This window comes from Hypanus sabinus, chromosome X1, assembly GCF_030144855.1.
Source record: "Hypanus sabinus isolate sHypSab1 chromosome X1, sHypSab1.hap1, whole genome shotgun sequence".
Taxonomy (NCBI): domain Eukaryota; kingdom Metazoa; phylum Chordata; class Chondrichthyes; order Myliobatiformes; family Dasyatidae; genus Hypanus; species Hypanus sabinus.
In genome coordinates, this window is record NC_082738.1 from 34,532,762 (window position 1) to 34,558,765 (window position 26,004).

The 26,004-nt window shown below is 39.8% G+C and overlaps 1 protein-coding gene across 4 annotated transcripts in view; it reads left to right on the top strand.

Moving 5' to 3' along the window:
• Positions 1-451: 451 nt before the first annotated feature.
• LOC132384803 (signal transducer and activator of transcription 5B-like) overlaps positions 452-26,004 on the top strand; it is a 161,095-nt gene continuing 135,542 nt past the window's right edge. For 2 of the 4 annotated variants that reach the window (XM_059956332.1, XM_059956333.1), the window contains exon 1: positions 452-630. The gene's annotated coding sequence lies outside the window, so the exon portion shown is untranslated. Of the gene's footprint in view, positions 631-18,029; positions 18,101-26,004 lie in introns of all 4 variants that reach the window. The other 2 variants (XM_059956331.1, XM_059956330.1) reach the window with 2 other exon arrangements.

Genomic DNA, 26,004 nt, shown 5'->3' on the forward strand with positions numbered 1-26,004 from the left:
GCCTACAGTATATACTTGGAATAACACTTCTCTGCACTTTTATTCAAATCCTCTTCCTATCTTTGAAGGTGAAAAATAAACATCTGTCCCAAATGAAATAAAATCAGAAAACGCAGGATACATAGCAGGTCAGGGAGCATCTGTGAGAAAAAGTCATCTCCCTTCAGACGCCGAGTGTTTTCAGATTGCCAGCATCCACACTCATTTTTCTTTTCGATGTGTTTCAACATGTCTCGGACTCCCAACAGTTCAACAAAATGATGAGATTTAACTCTCGCTGCAGCCTGCTAGCGATACCGGGTTGGAGACTCTTGCCTGTGGACGATGGTTTGTTTTGGTTGCAGCGTGTGGTCTTGGCGTTGGATCCTCAACCAATCACTAGAAAAAGTGAAAAGGAACTCCACTCACAGGGAGGAACTCGCGCCACACAGGCGGAAACCTCTTGAGTTCCGGGCGGCAGTCTCATCCGCTGATAGCATTTAGTCTCAAAATAGCAAACACGGCGTGAGGCGTGCAGGAAAAGATTGTTTTCGAAGACTGACGCCCTACAGAAGAAGCAAGTCTCGGAGAGTAGAATCTGTAAACACAGACGTTAAATGGAAAAGAATTTACCTGTTCCTTTGGCGTGAGGTAAGTGGATCGCACTGGGTCTTGGTTTCACTTGAGCTGAGGTGATTTATAAAAAGCATTTAAATTCACTTGTTGGTGATGAGAAAGAAGGTAACAGAAAGATAACTTGTATCTTGTTTTCACCACAACGGCCCTTAATTAGTGTAGACTCAAACTTCGTTTTTCCCAAAAAAATCATGAGTTGTAGTGGGCTACTAGCCGGAAACAATTCGCAAGCAACTTTTTAAAAATGAAACTAGCTCAATATTGAAATTAGTCTTGGAGGAAGAAACATATGCACAGTTACAGTGTTTATTTTAAACCGAGGGAATTCTGTTGATTTGTGTTGTAGGTTCAATGTTCTTTTGGTTCAACAAATGGAGTTTTCGGGCGTTTTTAGTTCAGTCGTTTTTCGATGTTGAAACGAGTCATCCCGGCTGAAATGCTAATGATGGATATCTGGCTCAGCCAATCGGAAAACATCATACACGATAAACTAACCTATTTGGCGAATCAAATAATCTGCTGGAGGAACTTAGTGGGTTAGGCAGCATCTGGGAGCGAAAGGAACTGTCGACGTTTTGAGCCGAAATCCTGTTATCAGCTATCCAGGAGATGGGTCTCAACCCGAAACGCCAACAATTCCTTTCTCTACACAGATCCGTCTCGATCCACTGAATTATTCCAGCTGATTGTTTGTTGCTCTAGAGCTCAACATCTGCACTTTATTCCTGCCCAATTGGCGAATCGTTCATTTCTATTGGTTCTGTCAAGTGCCAATTATAATAGTTCCCTATTTGGATCAATCAAACAACGTGGCTGGAGTTGAGTTTAACCAATCGTTGCGTCGGGGCTGTGACAGATTTTTCAAAAGCATGCATGTAAATCAAGTACGAAGTTCATTACGCCACGCAAGATTCAGAGAATGATTAAAGATTGAATGTTTTTCATTATTATATTTGCCCTTTTCTTGCGTTATGTAAAGGGTTGTCTTCTCTTTACGCGGTGCCTTACACTGACGTAAATACTCTGTACATAGACTTGACGCAAAACGCGGGTCCGTGGGATGGCAGGTTTCATCTGAGAGACTGAGTCGACTAGAATGAGGAGGAGATTTGATAGAGGTATACAAAATTATGAAGGGTGTATATAGGGTAAATGCAAGCAGGCTTTTTTCCACTGACGTTGGGTGGGACTGGAGCTAGAGGTCATGAGTTAAGGGTGAAAGGTGAACTGTTTAAGAAGAACATGGGGGGAACGGCTTCACTCAGAGCGTGGTGTAAGCATGAAATAAACATCCAGCTGAAGTGGTGGTTGTAGCTTCAATTTCAACATTTAAGAGCAATTTGGATAGCTACATTGATGGAAGTGATGGATCCAGGTACATGTTGATGAAACTAGGCAGATTTGGCATCAACTAGATGGGCCAAAGGGCCTATTTTTGTGCTGTAGTATTCTATGATTATGTCTGTAGCATTCTGTTCTCCAGAGTTTAGATGAATTAGAGAGTGATTTTATTGAACATACTACATTCCTTAACATCCAACAGATTAGGAGGAGGAGGATGCTGCACTATCTAAGGAGTCTAGACTCCTTGGGTGATTTAGAACTGAAAGGAGAACATATTTCAGTAAGAGGGTGGTAAATCTTTGGAATTCTTTATCTCAGAGTGCTGCAGAGGCTGAATCATGAACTGCATTCAGAACAGAACAAATTTTGGATATGTAAGGAATTAAGGAATATGAAGTTCAAGTAGGTATATTGTATTTGAGGTTCCTGCTTCTCTGTGGGAATTGTTGAAGACTTGCCTTGGTTTTCGGTTCTGAGGTAACTGTTAAGGCCGATGTGGGAACTGTAGAAATGCCTCACAGATGGAGTTGGATGATAGGATGGCTGTATGGGTAATTTGCATTCCATCTGCCATTTACACAGGACTTCATGAGCTCCTGATGCATGGATTTGAGGTTTTCGGTACCATCTGAGAGTCCTCCTCCATTTTAAATAGTCGTGGGTCAGGGATTCTCGGGAATCCATGGGGATATTACACTTTGTTCTAAAGAAGCATTGAGCATAACCTTTGATCTTCTGTCATCCATGACCAAACCTGGAATAGAGCGTCTCTTGTGGGAGTCTGGTGTTGGGCAAGCAAGGGATGTGGCCTGTCCAACTGAGCCAACTGAGTGTAATTAGGGCCTCTGTGCTGGGATAGAACACTGGTAATTTAATACAAACCAATACCAATGTCAAAAAAAATCCAACCAGTGAAATTAGAGGATTTTGTGGAGACAGCATGAGTGCTATCTTTCAAATAACTTGAAATGTCTGATATAGGAAGTTCTGTCTCAGGGAGGGCAGGGATTACTGCTGCCCAGTTGACTGCAAGTTTTGAGCCAGGTCTAATGCCTTGATTGTCAAGCACCTTTCTTTTCAATCAATCAAAAGCTGTGTTGGCACCTTGCCGATGATGGCAATTTCAAGTACCTGAGTGTCAGCATCTCTGAGGATCTATCCTGGGCACAACATATGGATGCAGTTACAAAGAAGGCACAACAGCGACTATATTTCATGAGGAGTTTGAGGAAATTTGGTATGTCAACAAAGACACATGCAAATTTCTGCAGATGTACTGTGGACAGCATTCTAAGTCTACGTCCACACTACACTGGATAAATCCATAACCAAAGCTTTTTCTCTTCGTTTTCACCCTTCGTCCACACTAAAATGGCATTTTCGTCCCCCGAAACCGGAGCTTTTCAGAAATGCTCTCCAAAGTGTGTATTTTTGAAAACGCCAGATCGGCCGGATCAGTGTGGATGGGGTAACCAGAGACTTTTGAAAATGCTATCAGACGGCAGCGCGCCATTTCATTGTTTTCTTGAACGCAACCTAACAATTTCAGAACAGATGGCAACGAAACTGACGCCAGAAGGGTTAGAAATGTACTCACCAAATACTTTGACCCGTAACTTACTGAATAAATAAGAATACTGTACTCACTTTGCCCTGTTTTCTGTCCTTGCTCGTATGAAGGTGGTTTACCTATTTATGCAAGTACTTCTCTGACAATAGATGTGTAACAGCCTAATGTAACATTGTATGGAAATACAAGATAACACTGATGCAGACATGCTTTACTTTATTAATGCAACAGAGTTAGTCAGTTTTTCAATGTTCATCGTCAGCTGGGTCAATCTGTCCGTGAACTCCCTGTCGGTTACCTCCATACGCTTGCGCGAAAGCCAACAGCTGTCCATTGTTTTAAGTTTTTCTAGTCTGTAATTACACAAACGTGCACTTTTATGGTGAGATTTGACACCAAACGTGTCGCTTGTTTTCGGTAGATGTGTCCTGCGCTTGCGCAGTAGGAGGAGGTTCGCCGAAATCTCCGTTTCAGTGTGGATAGAGATTTTTTTTAAAACGCATAGTGTGGACGCCTATCGTTTTCACGTGAAACCGGCGTTTTCAAAATTATTTGGTCTACTGTGGACATAGCCTAACTAACTGCATTATTGTAAACTCATTCAACTCAATCATGGGCACGAACCTCCCCAACATCCAGGACATTTTCAAGGAGTGATGCCTCAAAGGTGGCATCCATTATTAAGGACCCCCATCACCCAGGACATGCCCTTTCTCATTGTTATCATCAGGGAGGAAGTACAGGAGCCTAAAGGCATGCACTCACCGATTCAGGAATAGCTTCTTCTGCTCTGCCATCAGATTTCTAAATGGACATTGAACCTATGAGCACTGCCTCAGGACACACACAGAATGCTGGAGGAACTCAGCAGGCCAAGCAGCATCTATGGAAAAGAGTACATTTGGCATTTCGGGCCGAGACCCTTCCAGGGATTGCTACCTCACTAGTTTTTATCTCTTTTTGTGCTGCTTATTTAATTTAACATTATATATACTTACTGTAAGTTACAGTATTTAGTTTTATCTTTACATATTGCACTGTATTGCTGCCACATAACAGCAAACTTTACGACATATGCCAGTGATATTAAACGATTCAAATTCTGATGTTGGTGAAAATTTCCTAAACCTTTACTATTAGTGTGTGGCACACATTAGTGTGTGACGATAGTGTGTGGCAATGGTTTGGGGGAGATTGGTCGACAAACTTTGTCTTGAGGATGTTGAATGCAAGGCTCATCCTCTCGTATGTTTCAGTGAATGCAGCAATAAATGCTTTGGTGTTAAACCTTTGAGTGTGTGCAAGTGCCATCTGTATGTTGCAGGTTGACGACTGGTTGAGGTGACTTTGGTTCTGGAGTGTAGTTACTGTTGGTTGAACAGTTTTCCATTAGTTCTGAAGATTATCTACACTTCTGTAGGAAGTTTGTTGGAGGTGAAGAGCAACATTGCAGGAAGAAAGATTGCCCCAATACCTTTCTGTGATGATGCAGCCTATGACACTTGTGTTCACTGAGACTGACTCTGTTGTAGGCTTGTCGGTTAGGGTTAAGGTTTGCATTCGGTCATTAGCTGTGATCTTGTTGAATGATAGAGCAAGCTTGAGGGGCCAAATAGCCTACTTCTGTTTTTATTTTATGTTGTTATATTCTTGTGTGTATTGGTTATCTGCTCTCCTATATCCTCTGACATGAGTAACTTTTTAATGTGTTAATCAAGGACAATGCAGTGTAGCTGAAATGGTTAATTAGATTTGCCTGTGGGTGTGACAACAGTATTCTCAGTATTATTTATTTATCCATTTATTATTGTTTTTGCACAGATTATCTTCTTTTGCACGTTGGTTGCTTTGTCAATCTTTGTAGTTTTTCATTGATTCTACTGTGTTCTACTGTGAATGTCTGTAAGAAAGTGAATCTCAGGGTAGTATGTTGTGATGTATATATACTTCAATAATAAATTTACTTTGAACAATGGTTGAGCCCCACATGCTAATTTTAACAGGAAAAGGGCTTGCATACTCTCACCCAATGTAAGTAGATATACTTTGCATTTAGTAGCTAGCTGCCATCATTTATAACAATACTGACCCAGATTGAGGTTGTCAGTTGAATGTTTGACTAAGTAGACATGGGTGGACTCTTTTCTGACACATCCCATTGTTTATGTATATCCACTTTTCAAGCTAGCCTTGGAAATGGAAATACTGATAGGTATTTTCCTTTTGGCTTGGAGCATTAAAGTTACATGCGATTTTGATTTTTGTTGGATAACACTCCCTGTCTTTTATATTTCTTGTTACATTAAAGATGCTTGTAGCCTGACTGTGATGGCTGCAAAGGGAATTAATTCTAGGTACCTATGGCAATTGGATAATTTAAATCCAGTAAAGTTCTGGTACTATGTGGCAAAAAGTAGGGATCCACTCCCTACTGAGGCCTAGGTCTGCAGCATTCAACTCAAGTGACCCTGACCTTTACAAGAAATCAAGATACGGTTTCTGTAATCTATCACAGATGCTAAGAGACAGCAGTAGTCTAAAATAAAGCCCCACACCAACTGTTAGTTGTGGCAAGGTTTACATGCTATAACTGGCTAAAAAAATAAAATTGGGTTTCCCGATGAGCTTAATGTTTTCTATGTGCGCATCATTGGAGCCTCCCTGCCCTCTATTGTGGACCTGTACTCTTCCAGGTTGAAGAAGAGGGTGGGGAACATCATAAAGGACTCCTTCCATCCTGCGCACGGACTGTTTGAACTGCTTCCGTCTGGTAGGCGCTTCAGATCCCTCCAGACTAAGACTAATAGGCACTGGAGAAGTTTTTTCCCTACTGCGGTCACTTTGCTGAACAGTTAACTGCCGGTTAACTGTCGGCTAACTATTACTTGGATTGCACTACCTGTATGTATAATCTATATTTTCATTTACATTTATCATTATTATTGTTATGAGCAGAGAGACAACATCTGCCGGAAGTAAATTCCTTGTATGTGCACAGGTACTTGGCGATTAAAGTCTGATTCTGATTCTGATAAGGGAATGGGTATTTTTCCTCTTACCTTGACTGTCTCCAGTACACCTAAACTCAAAGTTACTGTTTCGGTCATAAGATCAGTCTTCTGGAGACTGAACCCACAGAAAGCATCTGGCCTGGATAGTGCCTCTGGCTGCATCCTTAGATGCTGTGCAGACAATGACACCATAATCTCAAATAATGATGAGTTGGAATACAAGAAGGACATAGAGAGCTTAGTGACATGGTGTCATGGCAACAACCGTTCCCACAATGTCAGCAAAACAGAAGAGCTGCTCATTGACTTCAGGAAGGGGGATGTTGCACATTCTCCTGTCTACATCAATGCTGTTGAGGTTGAGAGCTTTAAGTTCCTAGGTGTGAACATCATCAATAGCCTGTCTTGGTCCAACCACGTAGATGTCATGGTCAAGAAAGCTCATCAACACCTCGACTTTCCCAGGAGAATAAAGAAATTTGGTGTGTTCCCGCCAACCCTTACCAATTTTTGTTGATGCACCATTGAAAGCCTCCTATCTGGATTACAGCTTGGTACGGCAACTGCTCTGTCTGTAACTGCAAGGAACTGCAGAGAGTTGTGGACACAGCCCAGCACATCATGGAAAACAACTTCCCCTCCATGGACTCTGTCTACACTTTTTGCTGCCTCAGTAAAGCAGCCAACATAATCAGAGACCCCACCCACACCAGACATTCTCCCTTCTCCCATTGGGCAGAAGATACAAAAGCCCAAAAGCTCGTAACACCAGGCTCTAGGACAGCTTCTATTCCACTGTTATCAGACTATTGAATGGACCTCTTTTACGATAAGATGGACCCTCACAACCAACAGTACCTCATTATGATCTTGCACCTTATTGTTTACCTGAACTGCACTCTTAACTGTTACACTTAATTCTGCATTATTATTTTACGCTGTTCTACCTCAATGCACTGTGTAATGATCTGATCTGTACGAACAATATGCAAGACAAGCTTTTTCACTGTATCACAGTACATGTGGCAATAATAAACCAATTCTAGTAGCAAATGCAGGACTGGGAACAATGGAGTATTACAATACATGATAACTAATACAGTTAGACTGAATTCACAACTTAATTGATCTCTATCAAAAATGTTTACTTTGGGTAGTGCTTTAAAATGAGTTTCTCTCTTTTTGTGTGTTTGGAGTAAGTTAAAGCCCATTTTGGATACAAAGATTAAAATTATCAATGTAAGCCTGTCCAAAGGCTAGAATTTGCAGAGTTAGGAGTTTGCAGAGATGCAGCAAGACATCTAAAACTTTGACAAACTTCTACAGATGTGTGGTAGAGAGTATATTGATAGATTACATCACAGCCTGATATGGGGCCCCTGCCTGTTTTAAAGGTACCATACTAATAAGAGTAGTGTTGGAGAAGGGTGTGGAGGAGGATATGAATCCATATTTGCTCATAAAACTGGATTGGAAATTAAACTGTGAAGATTATGCAAAGAAACCACTGAAGTGAATTGAAAAGCACATAGAGTATAATGGCGGGGGGGGGGGGGGGGAAGAGTGTGGAATTTGTTAAGAATTGAAAAGGAGAATAAAGTTTTTTTGAAAAGTGGGAGGCTTGTAAATAAAATGGACAATTGTGTGTCATAGAGACATGGGCATGTGGTGAGAAGTTTCCTGCTCACACCCATACAAATAAAAAAAACTAACGTGTGTATAGTGAACAATTAAGAAAGCTTTTGTTTGCAAGTGGTTTGGAATGGACTGTGGTTTCCCCTTTGGCACTTTATAACTTACTCTGACCTAGGGAAATGAAGGATATAATGGATATTTCTGGAATTCTAGAGTTTAGGTAAATGTCATAGCTGCTTAGCAGTTACTTTTTAATGTGGTAAAATGCTCTCTTGCAGCTCAATTTTTAAGTTTAAAGAAGTTCTAATGGTGCTGGTGCAAATTAAAGTAGTTCAATGTACCTCTTGAGGTAGTAAAAACCCAAAGAAAAATGGCAAACTGCAGCTGGTTCAGCTGTAGTTACACCACTCACTTTCTCTAATGCAATGTGAAAACCATTTTGCAGTGACACAAAACATGCAGCTTTGTATCTGAATCTTATCAGTTGGTAAAATTAGTTGTGTAGTCACATGATAACATTTTACTTTCTTGTTTGTGTAGAATGATATCAAGTAATATCAAGTTACAGAACAGAAAATGGACAATGGAGCCAATTGGTTTTCACTTCATATGAGCCTCCTCCCACTTTTTTTTAACCTCGTGTGTTTATCCAGCTTCCCCTTAAGCATAGTCTTCCTGTTCACCTGAACCATTCCCTGCATGAGTGAGTTCCACTTCTTCTTGCTCTCTCTGAATGAGGAACTTTGACCTGAATTCCTGGCTGGATTAATTAGTGACTGTCTTATATTCTTGGCCCGGATCTTGAGCTGTGCTCGGCGCTAGCCCACTCAAGAAACATTTTCTCTATAACTTCTCTATCAAAATCCTTCCACAATTTTAGAGGCATCTCAGTTTTCTTGATTTTAGAGTGTTGACCTCCAGTGAGCACAATCTTTAATAATGGGTATGACTTTTCATTTCATTTATTCTTCACTGCCTCTAAATCCTTTGAAAATATGGAGATCAGACTTGATTACAACTGCTCGGTACTGCTTTCTTGACGATGTTAAGAAAGAGTGATCATCTAGGGATCACCAGTGATTCTCATATGCTGTGAACAAATGGAAAAACTTAATTGTGGTTGAATCTGCGTTACATTAAATCTAAGATAGTTCATGTTTAACCATACACGTGAATACAGTGTTCCTCTGTTTCAACACAGTATCAACAATCCCACACAGCACATATAATTATGATAGCAGAAAAACATAGTTACAGAAGAAAAACTAAGAAGTAATAATATATCTCAAGTCCCTGAGTGTAGATTGATGGTACGTGGATATTGTCCTGGAGCCCCATGTTTCTGCAAGAACAGCCCCAAAGTAGTTCCAATTGAACTTACTGAGGAGGTGACAAAATAATTTGATGAAGGTAGAGTGGTGGGTGTGCGTAATATAGATTTTAGTAAGGTTCCCCGTGGTGGGTATACTCATTCAGAAAACTAGGAGCCATGTGATTCAGGGAAACTTGGCTGTGTTGATTCAGAATTGGCGGAGGGTCATAGCAGGTGAGGCATATTCTGCCTGGAGGTCGTTGACCAGTTCACAGTTCAAGGTAAATTTATTATCAAAGTACATCTATGTCACCATATACTACCCTGCAATTCATTTTCTTGCCAACATTCACTGTAAGTGCAAAGAAACGCAATAGAGTCAATGAAAAACTACAGACAAGTATGGACAGACAACAAATGTACAAAAGACAATACGTTGTGTGATTACAAAAAGAAAAGCAATATAATAATATTGATAGCAGAAGTTGTAGAGTCCTTGAAAGTGAGTCCATAGGTTGAGGAACCAGTTCAGTATTGGGGTGGGTGAAGTTAACTTCTCTGGTTCAGGAACCTGAAGGTTATGGGGTAGTAACTGTTCCTGAACCTGGTGGTGTGAGTCCTGAGGCTCCTGTACCTTCTTCCAGATGGCAGCAGCGAGAAGAGAGGATGGTCTGGATGGTGGGGATCCTTGATGATGGATGCTGCTTTCCTGTGGCACCACTCCATGTAGATGTGCTCAGTGGTGGGGAGAGCTTTACTTGTGATGTACTGGGCTGTATGCACTACTTTTTGTAGGCTTTTCTGTTCAAGGGCATTGGTGTTTCCAATCCTGGCTGTGATGCAGCCAGTCAGTATATTCTCCACCGTGCATCAATAGAAGTTTGTCAAAGTTGTAGATGACATGCCAATCTTCACAAACTTCTAAGAAAGTAGAAGCTCTGATTTGCCTTTTTTGTATGTGCTGAACCCAGGGCAGATTCTCTGCAATGATAATCCTGAGGAATTTAAAATTACTGACCCTCTCCACCTCTGATCCCCTGATGAAGACTGGTTCATGGACCTTTGATTTCTTCTTCCTGCTCCACAGGGACTGTTCTGGGACCCTGCTCTTTGAAATTTTCATCAATGATTTGGATGAGGAAATGGAAGAGTGGGTTAGTAAGTTTGCAGATGACATAAAGGTTGGTGGTGTTATGGTAATGCAAATAGAAGGTTATCAGGTTACAACAAAACATTGACAGGTTACAGAGCTGGGCTGAGAAATGGTAAATGGAGTTTGATCTGGAAAGGTGTAAAGTGTTTGGAAGATTAAACTTGAGGCAGAGTACAAGGTTAATGACAGGATTTTTGGCAGTGTGAAGAAACAGGGATCTTGGGGTTCGCATCCATAGATCTCTCAGGGTTGCCACACAACTTGATAGGGTTGTTAAGAAGGCATATGGAGTGTTAGCCTTCCTTTAGTCAGGGGATTGAGTTCAAGAACTGCAATGTGATTAGACCACACTTGGAATATTGTGATTATTTCTGGTCATCTCTTTACAGGAAGTATGTGGAAGCTTTAGAGAGGGTGCAGAGGAGATTTACCAGGATGATGCCTGGATTATAGAGCATCTCTTATCAGGATAGGTTGAGCAAGCTAGGGCTTTTCTCTTTGGAGTGAAGGGGATGAGCAGTGACTTGATAGAGATGTATAAGATTATGAGAGGCATAGTTAGAGTGGACAGCCAGTGCCTTTTTCCCAGTGCAGCAATGGCCAATACTGGAGGACATCCATTTAAGGTGGGAGAGGAAAATATAGGAGAGATATCAGAGGTAAGTTTTTTTTTAATAGGTGCGTGGGATGCACTGCCAGTGGTGGTGGTAGAGATAGATACAATAGGGACCTTTAAGAGATGCCTATATAGGCACATAAATAAACTAAATTTGGAGGTTTATGGGCTGTATAGGGACAAAGGGTTAGATTGATTGTGGATCAGGTTTACTGCATATAGGTTGGCACAATATCAATGGGCAAACAACCTGTTCTATGTATAGTGAATATCAGATCAACCATTTTTTTCCCTTTGCATTTATAAATAAGAACACTACTGGCTGTTTTACAGTATATTTCTGAAACTGAGCAGCCTGCTGCTGGGCTTGCTTTATTGAGGATAACTTTTAAGCTATGGCCTAACCAGCAGTCTTTAAAAGGACCATATGTGTCCTGAGCTTGATGCTCCAATATTTATGAGATGGGTAAGCTTCTCTGTTTCAGCTACAGTTCATGGAGTTAAGCTGGCACAAGGTAATTTCTAAGCCTGTGTATATAACGTGGCAGCAACTAAACGGGTGTTGACCCATACAGACTGAGCAAAGTGAGTTGCTTTGAAAGCTAGTCAAAAGTACCTAAGAATCACTAATCCTTGATTAGCTCATAGTTCACCAAATGCTTTTTGTTACTGGTAAATTGAGAGGACTATAGCTTTCTTTTTTTTCCACATTAAATGATATAGTGCAATAGGAAATATAGCATGAAAAAATCCCTTTACCATCTTGTTTGCTAAAATAACAAAGTAATTGATTTGTCATACCTCTCAATCGGTTTACAAAAATGAGAAACCATAGAGAGTTATATGTTCTGTCAAGTCTCAAATTTCTCCTATGGTATTCACATTCTGTTTTCTAATCCAAAGCACAATACGCAAATCTAGGGAGCTGTGAAGAAAATCATAAGTAATGCATTGTAAACACAAGAGAATCCACAGTTGCTGGAAACCCAAGGCAACACACACAAAATACTGGAGGAACTCAGCAGGCCAGGCAACATCTGTGGAAAAGAGTAAACTATCGATGTTTTGGCCCGAGACCCTTCATCAGGACCTGATGGAGGGTCTTGGCCTGAAACATTGACTGTTTACGCTTCCATAGACGTTGTCTGGCCTCCAGAGTTCCTCCAGTATTTTGTGTGTGTACTAATGCATTGTAATCTGGTTTATTTTGTAACTTGTGGGGAAATAATTAAGTCCTGGAGGTTTCCCTGAATAAAATTGTATGCAGTACATTGTGTTAATTTTAGTGTAAATTGGACAATAAAATGAATAGTGTAAGAATGTTTCATGATTTATTGATCACAATATGCTGTGGTTTCAGTGTTCTGCAGCTAAACCTAAGAACTTAATCACTGCCATTTTGAGTGCAATAATTTGGGAGCTGATGGCTGTTTTATTGAGTGATGTCTTGTTTTAAATCATGCACCTTACAGGAGTTTGTTGGATATCCCTTGCATGATTTTATTCAGATGTGTACAGTGTTTTAGATTATTTTTCCTTAGCATTCAAGGAATTTAAAAGTTTATGAGGTAAAAGAGGCGAAAAAAAAGTTCCTTATGATTAAACATGTTGTTGACCTCAATAGGGAAGTGACTGCTTGTGGCAGGAGTTTAGTTTTGTTTTGCTTTTCACAGCTTTGCTCAAAATACCCACAAAACTCAACATTTTCAACAGCTAACAATTATTCAGCGACACTGATCTCACTAGGAGCTTCCCAAAAGAGTAATTTTAAAAAAAATAACACCAGAATAAAAACTATTAGGAAGGCTGATTGAAGTGGAGATTTTTAAGAAAGGGGTTGGAAGAAAGTGAAACATACAAGGTAATATTATTGGTATTATAGTTGTGAGACTTCTCATTCATGTACCCTTTTGTGTTCAGATATGTGCCTTGTTTGAAAATGTGTGAGCAAAGGAGAGCTGGGCAGATTCTATATCTTGTGTGTATAGGAATGGCAGAATTTTAATCATACCTTGTGAATGGGAGATTTGTTTACTTGGACTATTAGGAACATTTGCTCCTCTGTTGAATATTTGGATTCTACTTTAAACATGGTTGCATACTCTTGACTGCTAGTGAATGGGGACGTGCAAGTTGTGACAAGTTGCTTTCAGCATACAACTATAACTTTGCAAAAGATGTACTTTTCATTGGTATGGTTTGTGGTTAGGACTGTTGACTACTTCCTTATTATCCAGCTCAGTGCAGATGATCCTGGCTTTGTGACCCTTTGGATTATGAAAATTTACCCTTACAGAATTCACAAATCACTGACCAATGTTTAAGGTACAGAGTACAGTTCTCTCTCATGGAATTTGAGTGGGGAGGGAAAAAAGAGCAAATAAATCACATTTTTTTTCAATTTGCATTTCTTCATAGATGATGTGGCTCCATGTTATGGAAAGTAGTGATTATGACCCATTTGCTAGGAATGCATCTCCCTCCACTGGAATGCGGGGCTGCCTGTATGTGAGATCTATTTATCTAATTTGCACCTGAGTCATGTAGATCACAACCTGAATTTTACAAAGCTCCTGTATTGTTCAAAGAAAAGTTATAGCATGGTTCACAAAGGTGTAATTTTTTTTAATGGACTGGGAAGTTGCTCTGTGGTGTGATCCCAGACCTGCTAGTGCTGCTTCAAATTCCCTCATTGCTCCGTTGTTCCTCCTAATCATTTCCCATTGATTCCTGCTAGAAAGTAGGCAGCAATGAAGAGGACATGAGAGTAGCCACTTAAGTATGGTATGCCGCTGGAGCGAGCACCTTTGGGAGATAAAGGGGTATTGGTAAAGCTACTGGAAGGAAACATTCCCCAAGAACCAAAGGGATTTCTGATCCGCTTTATGTAGGAAAGTGAGAGCTGATGGATGGTCTTACTCGCTGACTCCTATCTCTCCACAATGTGATAATAATGGTGGGGAGGATATTAAAGTGCTTGCCTCACTCAGGCATAACTGCTGCCTTTCTTTTTGCCAGTGAACTGGGGGAAAAATGTGTGATTTCACTCCAGTTGACATTATGACTAGTCTTGTATTTAAATTACTTAGTGACAAATCAACAAATAACTGGAATTTCCCAACTTGTGACGTAACACATCAAACAAAAAAAGGCCTATGATTAACACTGACCACAAACAGAAACTGACCCTTGTTTTAGTGTTGCATTTCCAAGATTTCTTGGTACCTTGTAAGATACACAAAATTATATACAGTAAGTGGGATGCTATTTAACATTGATACGTTTTTTAAATTAAAGTTTACTTCTATGGGCATCTGTTAATGGGATTGTGGAACATGGGCCTTGAATGTGATTCTGTTGTTTCCAACGAATGTGTCCCTTGTTTCTTCTTTTATGAAGAAACAATTCCATCATTACTAATATTTTGCCTGTTTAAAAAAAAAAGTATTGACATAAAGGTGGACAGCCTGGGTTAAAACCATATTATTCATGTTTAGGACAGAATAATTTTTGTAAGCAGTCTGGCTCCCTTTGTATTCTGTGTGATTGTACAAAGCTAGTAGATGAACCACCTTTTAGGCACCTGAAGCAAATATTTTTGAATAGGTGAGCTTCCTTAGAGTCTGCATTAGAAGCAGAAAGATTTTCCAGCAACTATAGTGCTCTCAGGTCATGTAGTTAAAGGACTAAAAATTGTGTTACACGAGCCCCCAAAGTTTGATAATAAGAAACAAGTTATTTGATGATCATTTGGGTTGTAAATGCTGAATAGATTATGGAAAAATTGAAAAATAGAGAGATTCCTGGGTTTATAGGTACAAATAATTTAAAAGTGCAAATCTCTCTTGCAATGTGGTGAGGAGGGAAGTAGATTGTGTGGATGGTATTCAGAGATTTAGAATCAAGGAAGAGAATTCAGAGCAACAGAGTGACAGCATAGGTGAGAATGTTGGCACAGTTCATTTGCTAAACTGTACAGAGACAAATTCTGTACTGTATAATACAGAGACAAATTCAAATCCCACAATTTCATTTGGAGAACTTAAGTTCAAGTGGTGAAATAAATCCTGGAATAAGGAAAACTATTATCGGTAGTGGTTATCACTAATATCCTATAAGGAAGGAAATCTGCTATCTTCGCTCGATCTGATGTTAGTGTCTCCAGATCTGCAACAAGTGGTTGACTTTTAACTGCCATCTAAAATTCAATTGTATCAATGCGAAACATTCTACCAAAAACTGGATAAAACCAATGGACTATCTGCATTAGGCTTGGTTAAGGCAAAGTTAATCCCACGCCAGTTGGTCTTGAAAAAATCCTCCTTTCAAACATTAGGAACTGGTGTCTAAATTAGGAGATTAGCCAAGCATAATGAAAAATGTTGGGGTTCAGCATGCAAGTACCAAAACAAGATTGAAACAATTGCAATAAAGTTTAGCCAGAAATGCTAAGTGGGCAAACCTTGGGTTTCCATGAATGTAGATGAAAAGTCTGGGTACAGCAAAGGGTATTGGACCAGACTACTTCCTGGCTCGGGCAGACCTATGTTCCAGAACTAGCTGTGCTTCTAGCCAAACAGTTCCAATATAGTTGCAACCCAACAATATGGAAAATAGTCTAGCTTTGTCCCATTTACCAAAAGCATGCTGAATCTGGTCCTGATAAATATTGTTTACATACCTTGCAATCATTATTAAATGATCAAAGCCTTATCAACAGTGCTACCAAGCAGAACCTACTCAATGATGCTGAGTTTGGGCATCGCCAGAACCAGATTTACAGTCATGGTGTAGATATGAACCAAAGAGCTGAGTTCTAGAGGTGAGGTGAGGCTGACTGCCCTTGTCATCAAGGTGACCTGATTAAAAATGGCCAGTGGGCATCAACAGGAAAACATTCCACCATTGAATTCATACTTAAACACAAAGGAAAATAGATGGGGTGTTAGGGTCAGGGTCAATCAACCCAGCCCTAGGATATCACTGCAGGAACTTCACAGGCAGTGTCCTAGGCTCCAATCTTTAAGTTGTTCATTGATGACATTATTTTCATTCCAAAATCTGAAGTGGGTTACTCACTGATGACTACATTGTCTTCAATTCTATCTGCCCATACTTGCAGGTAGTAAGACTTGGACACCATTCAGGCATGTTCTAGGAAAATTTGTACCATTTAAGTGCCAGACAGTGATCAATTTCAATACGAGAGAGTCTAACCACCTACCCCGGACATTCGGTGGCATTAACCATATAACAATTACAGCATGGAAACTGGGCACCTTGGCCCTTCTAGTCCGTGCTGACGCTTACACTCACCTAGTCCCATAAATGGCATTACCATCACCGAGAATATTACTCCATCTGGGTTCTTCCTTGAGTCACATGCTATTCCTTCTTTGTAATGTATGAGAAATCTTTCATCATCACTGGGTCTAAATTCCAATTCCTTCACCAATACTGCTGTGGGAACATCTTCACCAGTAGGACTGTAGCAGTTCCAGAAGCCGGCCAACATCATCTTCTCAAGGACATTTAGGATAGGTAATAAATTGTTAGCAATGCCCATGGTTGAATGTGAAACAAGATTGGCTATTAACTGCCATTTTATGTGTCATATATGTTGTCTAGAATTGCAAGAAAAGTGAAGGAGGAGCCTGTATTCCCCACTCCAGCAAAGACTGAAATAAAAGAATTGTCCTCAAGATCAGTCATTGTCTTATTCTCTCTCTACAATTGTTGCTTGACCTGCACAGTATTTCCAGCTCTTTCTGTTTTTATTTAAGGCTTTCAGCATCTGCAATATTGTATTTAATCTGCTGTACAAAGTTCAAAGTAAAATTTATTATCAGAGTACATACATGTCACCACATATAATTCACCACATGAGATTCTTTTTCTGCGGGCATACTTAGCAAATCTATAGAACAGTAACTAAATAGGATCAATGAACAAACTGTGCAAATGCAGATACAAATAAATAGCAATAAATAACAAGCATGAAATAACAATATAACAGAGTCCCTAAATTAGTGTAGTTATCGCCTTTTGTTCAAGAGCCAAATAGTTGAAGGATAGCAACTATTCTTGGACCTGGTGGTGCAAGTCCTGAGGCTCTTGTATCTCCTACCTGATGGCCGCAGCGAGAAAAGAGAATGGCCTGGGTATAAGGGTCTTGCTGAAGGGTCTCTGCCTGAAACATCAACTGTATTTTTTTTCTGTAGATGCTGCCTGGCCTGCTGAGTTCCTCCAGCATTTTGTGTGTGTGTGTGTTGCATGGCCTGGGTGTAAAGTTTTTAGTCTTGGATGAAATCAGACTTCTCAGAAAGTTACAATTTTCAGAGAGGAAATTAATCTGAACCAGAGTAAACACACTGTCCTGTATTGTTTCACAGAAATATTGTACTAGCACAGAGAGATGCACAAAATCAAGTACTAAGTATTGGTATTATTAATAATTTTACTTGTTAAGCAATAGCTGTTATGCTGTAATGGAAATAAACAATACTAGAAGATAGACAACTTTGTTGTGTGGATTCGTAAATTGAGCTCCATTTATACTGCATCATACAGTTACGTAGAGCCTTTATAGCCTTGAAGGGAGAGAAGCTTAGGATGAATTTCATCTAAGGCTTCAGAGATTAAAACCACTAAAATCAGATTGTGTGCTCAAATTGGGCGTGTTTGTCATTCTTTGGATGTTGCATGTGCCTAATGACAGGGACAGGATCATTAGAAATCGGTCCCACCAGCCTCATTTGTTTATTTCCTGTCAGATGTGGACACTGACCACAGTGCCAGAGGGAACTTGCTGATCTTGAGTAGAATGCGGAACAGCTAATTTATGGTAAGTGCTGTCTGAGGGGTAGTGGGTGGTAGAGAAAGTCAATCAAAGTGAGATGTGGCAGTGATTTACAAATTCATTGTTCATCTGGGAGCAATGTTCCTGTTCCTTTCAACTCCATTACAGAGCAAGTTAAAGAAAGAACTCTAGTTTCTACTAAAGAATAGTAATTGCTTGTTGTACTCATTCAGAAATAATTATTGCTAGGGGTTTCAAATAGACCTTCCTTCTTTTGTATATGGAACTTGGTAATCTTGATTAAGACATTTACACTGTTGATATTTGTATGGAAAACTTTACCAATATAACAAGGACACATTTCTGGAGCAGAACGAGTATCTGCTGCTGACTGATGTTTTCAACACTTGGGTTCACGCTTCATTCAGTAGTCATTGGAAGTCTGAAATAGTCAAAGCATATTTGAATCTGACTCCTCACTGGACCATCACAAACTCTGTAATCTGGACCATCAGAAACTGCTCTTTGACCATTATTCCTATCCCAGGAAATCATCTGAAACAAGCATAGTGTTGCAACTTCTCTGTGCTTGATGAAAAAATATATATTTCAACTGGGGAATCTGCACCATCACCAAGGCCGTCTGGATGAGTGCAGCCTTATCCAGTAGGACGATGGACAAGTGTGTTGGAAGTAGATGTGTGCTCAACAGTATTAAAGACTGTAGACAGGTTGGGAAGGACAAAGGGGAATGGATTAAAATCTCATTAATTACATTAAACAGAGTTGTTTCCATGCTTTTCTGTGCTTTTGTGGAGGGAGAGACCTGATCAAAGGAATTCACACAAGTTACATTTAACTTTTGGAAGTTAGAAGCTGCAGTTTTGTTAAATGACTTTGGAGAAGAAAGTGAGGCTGAAAATGAAACAATGGTTTTCAAGGATGGAATCATCTCTGGTGCTTTCTAGAAAGTTGGATGATGTATGTGAAGGGAGTGTGGTGATTGTCAGTTTATAACAGGAAGGGAATAAAATGGAAAACGCTGAAAATACTCAGAAATGCAGGCAGGATTGATGACAAGAGAAACTGAGTTAATGCTTCAGGTCAATGACATTTCAACTGAAGTGGGAAAAAATAAAAATGGACAGAGTTTAAAATGTAGAGAGAAAAGGAAGAGAAAATCTGTCATAGGGTGGAAGGCAGGAAAAATTAATTGACTGTGGGCAATGATGGGAGGTTGAAGATGACAGCAGTGAGTGAAACAAATAAATTAATCTGCAAATGCAGGAGAGCTTTTTCAGAAGGATATACAAAGAAGTAGGATTGAAAGGGTTGTGGATGGAGATCCCTGGGTAGGCCTCTTTGTGATTGAGACAATGAGAGAGGTGACACCACATGAAAATGGCATGGTCAAGTTGATAACCATGAAAATTAAAACATTTGCAGGTGCTGGAAATCAAATTTAAAAAACAGAAAATGTCAGAAATGCACAGTGCGTCAGGCAGCATCTATAAAAAAACACAATAGACATAGCATTTCAGTCCAAAGTCCATTGACCAGAACTGGCAAAGAGAATGAAGGGTAAAGGGGATACCTGCAATAGAGCAAGGCCAATGTTACCATGGGGATCAACTGCAGACATCTCCTGATCAAGGGTTCATGTGGCAGTTTGATTGTAATCTTAGTTCATATTTTCACTGTCAGTACTGTTAAAATTTGGTTTCTAGTTTATTAATCCCATCCTTTTACAGTTCTGATTTATGTACTTCCTTCCAATTTGTTGACATCATTAGAAGTTGGATTGGTGCCAAGAAACAGTGTTGTGGCAACATGCTGTATCCCATGGTAATAAGACATAATGAGCCGATCATTTGCCCTGTCATTTGTTTTTTTTAATAACTTTATTCAAATACAGTGGATTCCAATTAATTGGCTCATTGGTTAATTGGGGCAGCTGCTTACTTGGAATAACACTTAAAGAACAAAGACAAAATGAGAAGATAGCTGGGATTCCCATTGTTCATTTGGGACACTGTGCCACTTAATTGGGACAGTAAACTGTTGCCGAACAGTTTCTAACTAGCTTCAGTCGTGTGCATGTGTGGCTGTTAGAAACTACAATGTACTTATAGCAAACAGTTTTAAAATAGTGTCAGTTGCTTGTCTATGTGCTCAAAAAGCAGTGGTTTTTATCACTGATAGTTGGCAAGAAACAAGTGGTAAGACAATTCAGAGCCATTTTGCTCACTGAGGTTTCAAGCCTTCAAGCTTGGAGATGCCAGAAACAGCCAGGAGTGAAAATGAAAATGATTTCACTGCTTCAACAAGTTAGGAACTACAAGGAATTTGAAGGTATCGACAGTCATCTTGAATATTACAATGACAATGAAGTTTTGGAAGATGCAATCACCAAAAGCATTGTATGAAGGCAGACTATTATCTGCACTAAGTGATTTCGCTGCTTTTGTTTATTTACAGTCAATCAAAAGACCACGGCAGGGTACACTGGATGAAAATCTCCATTGATAACTGTTAGGAACTAATATACAGTTTTATAGTCCTGTCTTAGTTTTGGTAGTGTTATAATTTGTTCTGTATTTCATTTAAATATATAATTTGTTACTCAGTTAAACAGTAGTTTGTTTTTTATATACCTTTTTAACTATTTCCATGAAACTAGCTAACTGGGATAGATGCTGAATTGGGCCAAAATGTGCTGGTCCCAATGTGTCCTGATTAGCTGGAATCCACTGTACTTGTTTTAATTATGGTTTCACTCTGCTTCAAAATTCTTGCATGTAGCAACATGTAACAATGATTGATGCTTTTTTATTTGCTAATTCTGTATTTTATGTTGAAGTTTGCAATATTTTACCGAAGTTTACCGAAGAAAAAATGTTCTAAACATGCTACAAAGTAGTTTGAATTTCCTTTTTTTTAAAATCCCCTTCTGAGATTTCTTCATGACGTAGTGTGATTTGCATGAGAATACTGTACTGAAATACCAGTTCTGCTGAAAATGTTTTACTGTATAATGCAGTATGTTTAGTTTAGTAGTTGTAAACTCAGATTTTTTTTAAATTTTACTCTGCGGTTCAGGACAAGTGCTGGTAAGACCATAATATATAGGAGCAGAATGAGGCCATTTGGCCCATTGAATATACTCTGCCATTTTATCATGGCTGATCCATTTTCCCTCTCCGACTCAATCTCCTGCCTTCTCCCTTTAACCCTCATGCCTGACTAATTAAGAATATATCAACCTCTGCCTTAAATATACCCTATGACTTGGCCTCCACAGCTGCATGTGACAATGAATTCCACAGATTCACCACCCTCTGGATAAAGAAATATCTCCTCATCTCCAGTCTAAAAGGACGCCCCTCTATTCTGAGGCTGTGTCCTCTGGTCTTAGACTCTCCCACCATAGGAAACATACCCTCCCCATCCACTCTATTGAGGCCTTTCACCATTCGATAAGTTTCGATAAGGTCACCCCTCATTTTTTCAGAATTCCAGTGAATACAGGCCCAGAACCATCAAATGCTCCTCATACAATAAGCCTTTCAATCCTGGAATTATTTTCGTGAGCCTCCTTTGAACCCCCTTCAATATCTGCAATTTCTTTCTTAGATAATGGGCCCAAAGCTGCTCACAGTACTCCAAGTGAGGCCTCAACAGTGCTTGATAAAGTCTCAACATTTCATCCTTGCTTTTATATTCTAGTCCTCTTGAAATGAATGCTATCATCCCATTTGCCTTCCTCACCACTGACTGAACCTGCAAATTAACCTTTAGTGAATCCTGCACAAGGACTCCCAAGTCCCTTTGCATCTCAGTTTTTGTGTATTTTCTCTCCATCCAGAAAATAGTCAACCCTTTCATTTCTTCTACCAAAGTGCATGACCATACACTTCCTGACATTGCATTCCTCCTGCCATTTCCTTGCCCATTCTCCTAATCTGTCTAAGTCCTTCTGTAGTACCTCTAGTTCCTCAAAACTACTTGCCTCTCCATTTATCTTCATATTGTCTGCAAACTTTGCAACAAAGTTTCTGTCTTTTTTTTTGGTAAGTGGGATTACAGGTGCTTGAAGGTTGGCATGGTCACGATGGGCTGAAAAGTCCGTTCCTGTGCTCTGTGATTTTAGCTACAGAGTCGGATTCAGATTTGTTTATTTATCATATATACATGGAAACATACAGTGAATTGCAATGTTTGTGTTAACAACCAACACACCCAAGGATGCACTGGGGGCAGCCTACAAGTGTCGACTCCATTCTGGCGCCAATATAACATGTTCACCATGTTCAGCAAACAACACAAAAGCAACCACAACAACAAAACAAGCTCCTTACCTCCATCCCACCTATACGCACACTCACAGACCGCATCCAGCCTCCAGTGGACTTGGACTCACTGATATTGGTCCTTTGACTTCCCCTGTGGACTTGCAGACCCAGGCTTTGGCCATCAGGCCTTGATTTCCAGACTTCAGATTGACCTTTGGGCTTCGATTTTCGGTATCAAGCCAGGTCTTGTGAATGAGGACTCTGGAATGGGGTGAAGTGAGAGTGACTGCTTCTGGTATCAAAGAACTATGATGACTTGGCATTAAGCAATAAACGCCACTGTTTATTGTGTGTGTGTTGGGGAGAGAGAGAGAGAGTATTTTTAAGCCTTGTTGCTAGTAAAAGTTTACTGTAATTTGATAATAGCTCTGTTTGTGGATCAGATCCCAGATTTTCTAACTTGTGTTTGTGCTTCTGTCTGTGTGTTGGAGCTGATGTTTTACAGGAGATTGGATAATGTAGTAAGCCTTTTGTATATCAAAGATTTGAGGCCATATCTGCCTGTCTAGTGGCAATGGGGTATGGTGATTAAAATAGTGTTTTTGGTTGCCTACTACAAATGGGGAGAGTGGTCTGTTTTATTTTAAATTGGGCCTCCTTAACATTATTCCATGCCAAGATGGTCAGAATTGACAATTAAACCACTGAAGCAATAGAGCCTGAAGAGTAGATATGATCCCTGCTGAAATTCTAAAATGAATGTGAAATTGTTCAGTCTCTCAAATCCACAATTTTGTGGCCCACATCAGGGAAGATAAGGATATACCAGGGAACTCAGAGATGCCATATTCATGGTTATCCTCTAAAAGAAAACACACAAGTGTGATTGTGGTAAATACAGAGGCATCTTCCTATTGTCAGTCAAAGGGAAAATTATCCCCAGGGTCCTCCTCGGTCACCTTCTCTCAGTGGCCATAGGGCTGCTACCTAAATGATATCGGCACAGTGGACATGATCTTCACAAGACAACTCCAAGTGAAATCCAGGGAGCAGCACCAACCACTCACTATATAAAACCACATTAAAGCCTTTGACTCCATCATATCAGGCAGGGCATTGGAACATCCTACTCAAGATCAACTGCCTCACAGTAACTCACCTCCATGTTATACTTGCTCTATGATGGCATGCTCACCATAATATGCATCACGTCAGTCAGGAGAAGTCAATCATCTGCCCAACAGTGAATTTTCTGCTCTATACTCTTGTGAGCTCCGAGGTCCAGAATGTGTGGTTCTGCGTCATGTTGGCCCAGAAAGTCTTTGGAGCTTTAATAAAGTTCCTGAAGAGATCGGGATTGAATCAATAAAGATGTGCAGATGTGTCCTTAATCCAGGACTATAATTTACTGTGCTTTCAAAAGAGTGCCTAAATGTGCCTAAAAGAGTGTCTCAATGGTCTTTCTTGCGAGTTCAGTCAGCAGTTTGTGCAACAACTCTTTTGTGTGGTAATTTAATCTTTTAATGCTTTGAGATCCCTTTAATCCAGTATAAGTAACCCATGCCAAATAAGTCAATAATTGTGAATTTTTTTATGAAGAGCAACTTGCTCACTAGATTTCAAGTTCAAGTATGGGCATGACTTCTGATGCTCTCTTCTGGTGTGACTTTTGTGCATTTGCCCCATTACTGTGTGGATTTCTATGTTATTCCAAAGTAGTGCTGGTTAGTTAATTGACTGCTGTAAATTGCCCTGTAAGTAGCAGCAGAAGGCAAAAGAATCAAAAGGAATGGGAGATAAGTTGCTGGACTACATGGTGGATCAGAAAGACTTCTATCCAGAACAAAAGTGGTGACCTTTATTTCCTTCAACAACACAAGAGGCCGAGGTTCATCCAGCGCATTGATTCATGCTCTCAGCAGAGGAATCCCATTTCCACCTCAGCTTCTTGTTAAGTAAATAAAGACCACCACTTTTGTTTTAGTCACAAGTCTTTCTGGTCCACCATGACACAAAACCAAATATTCTGGATCTTGGGGGCTCACAAAAGGTACATAAGATTCACCAATGAACAGATGATTGACTCTTCCTGAGAAACAAGAAGCATTGTTACATATTGCAGTTGATGTCCTAAAATGTCAAGTAGGGCAACCCGTTTTATATTCATCTCAAGCAACAACTTGTCCCCTTTGCCAGCTGGCAACCAAGGATTAGTTCTCTCAGATACAAACTTCATTTCACCCTTTCACTTAATTTTACTCGGTACCTTTTTTTTTGCCTCTGTTGCAAAAAAAAACGATTGACCTTTAATTGTTGGGCTCATTCATTTACAAATCAAATATTATAGCTCGTCTCTTTTCAGATACCAGTTACAAAGATTTATCATTAACTTTTAATATCTTTTATTGGCTTAGCTAGCAGTAGTAACATTAAATGTGATCTGTGATAACTCAATTAATATCAGCACTCTCCTTAGTAACAAGACTTTAACCTTTAGCTATCTTTGAGAAGGGACGGTACTTCCTTAACTGAAACAGTGAAAGGCTGCACTTGTCTGGAAATATTCACAGCAATAGGACATTGCAAAGAAGCTTTACGTTGGGCTGGAAAGGCTTGTTACTATGCAGTATCTCTAAATAAAATAAAGAAGAGAAAGGAACAGGGAATTGATAACCTGTTTTGCCTGATATCATTAGTAAGGAAAATGGGCTTATGAAAGGGATGTAAGGCGGCCTAGTAGTGGTTAGCACAACGCTTTACAGTACCAGCGACCTAGTTTCAATTCCCGCTGCAGTCTGTAAGGAGTTTGTACATTCTCTGTGACCATGTGTGTTTACCCCTGGTGCTCTGGTTTCCTCCCACAGTCCAAAGATGTACCGATCAATAGGTTAATTGGTCATTGTAAATTGTCCTGTAACTAGGCTCGGGTTAAATCGGGTTGCTGGGCAGCACAGCTTGAAGGGCCTGTTCTGTGCAGTATCTCAATAAATAAATAATTGAATGTAACACTTGATGAATCTATTAGCATCTCTTAATGATGGATCTAGTAGAGTAGATGAAAGAGACCACTGGATGTGGTATGTTTGAACTTTCTGCAGGCTTTTGATAAGGTCTCACAAAGGAGATTAACAAGGTTAGGTGGCATGAAGTTGGGGGTGATGTAGGAGAGTGGATAGAGAGCTGGGTAAGTGTAAAAATGAAGAGTTAGGAATAAATGATTCCTTTTCAGGTTGACAGGCTGTGATAACAACTGTATTGTAAGGAATTAGTGCTGGATCTCCAATGTTCCCAATCAATATTGATCTAATTTGCTGAAGACATAGAACTAAGAAGGAGTTTAATATGTGATTAAAATGCAAAGTGGCTTCAAGGGGATGCAGACGTGCTAACTGAGTGGATAACATTGTGGCAGATGAAGTTTATGTGGTAAAGGTGAATTTACCATTTTGGTAGGAAAACAGAAATGCAGAGCTTATTTTTAATGGTGGGAAATTGGGGCATATTGACTTTCAAAGACAAGTCACTGGAAACTAGCAGATTGGTTACTTAAAGAGTCTTGCAGCTAATAATTTTAATAGACTTTTTCCAAAGTCGAATTTGCAAGTGAGGTGGCAGCCAAATTGAACGAGTACTTTAGCGCTCATCAAAAAGTATTTT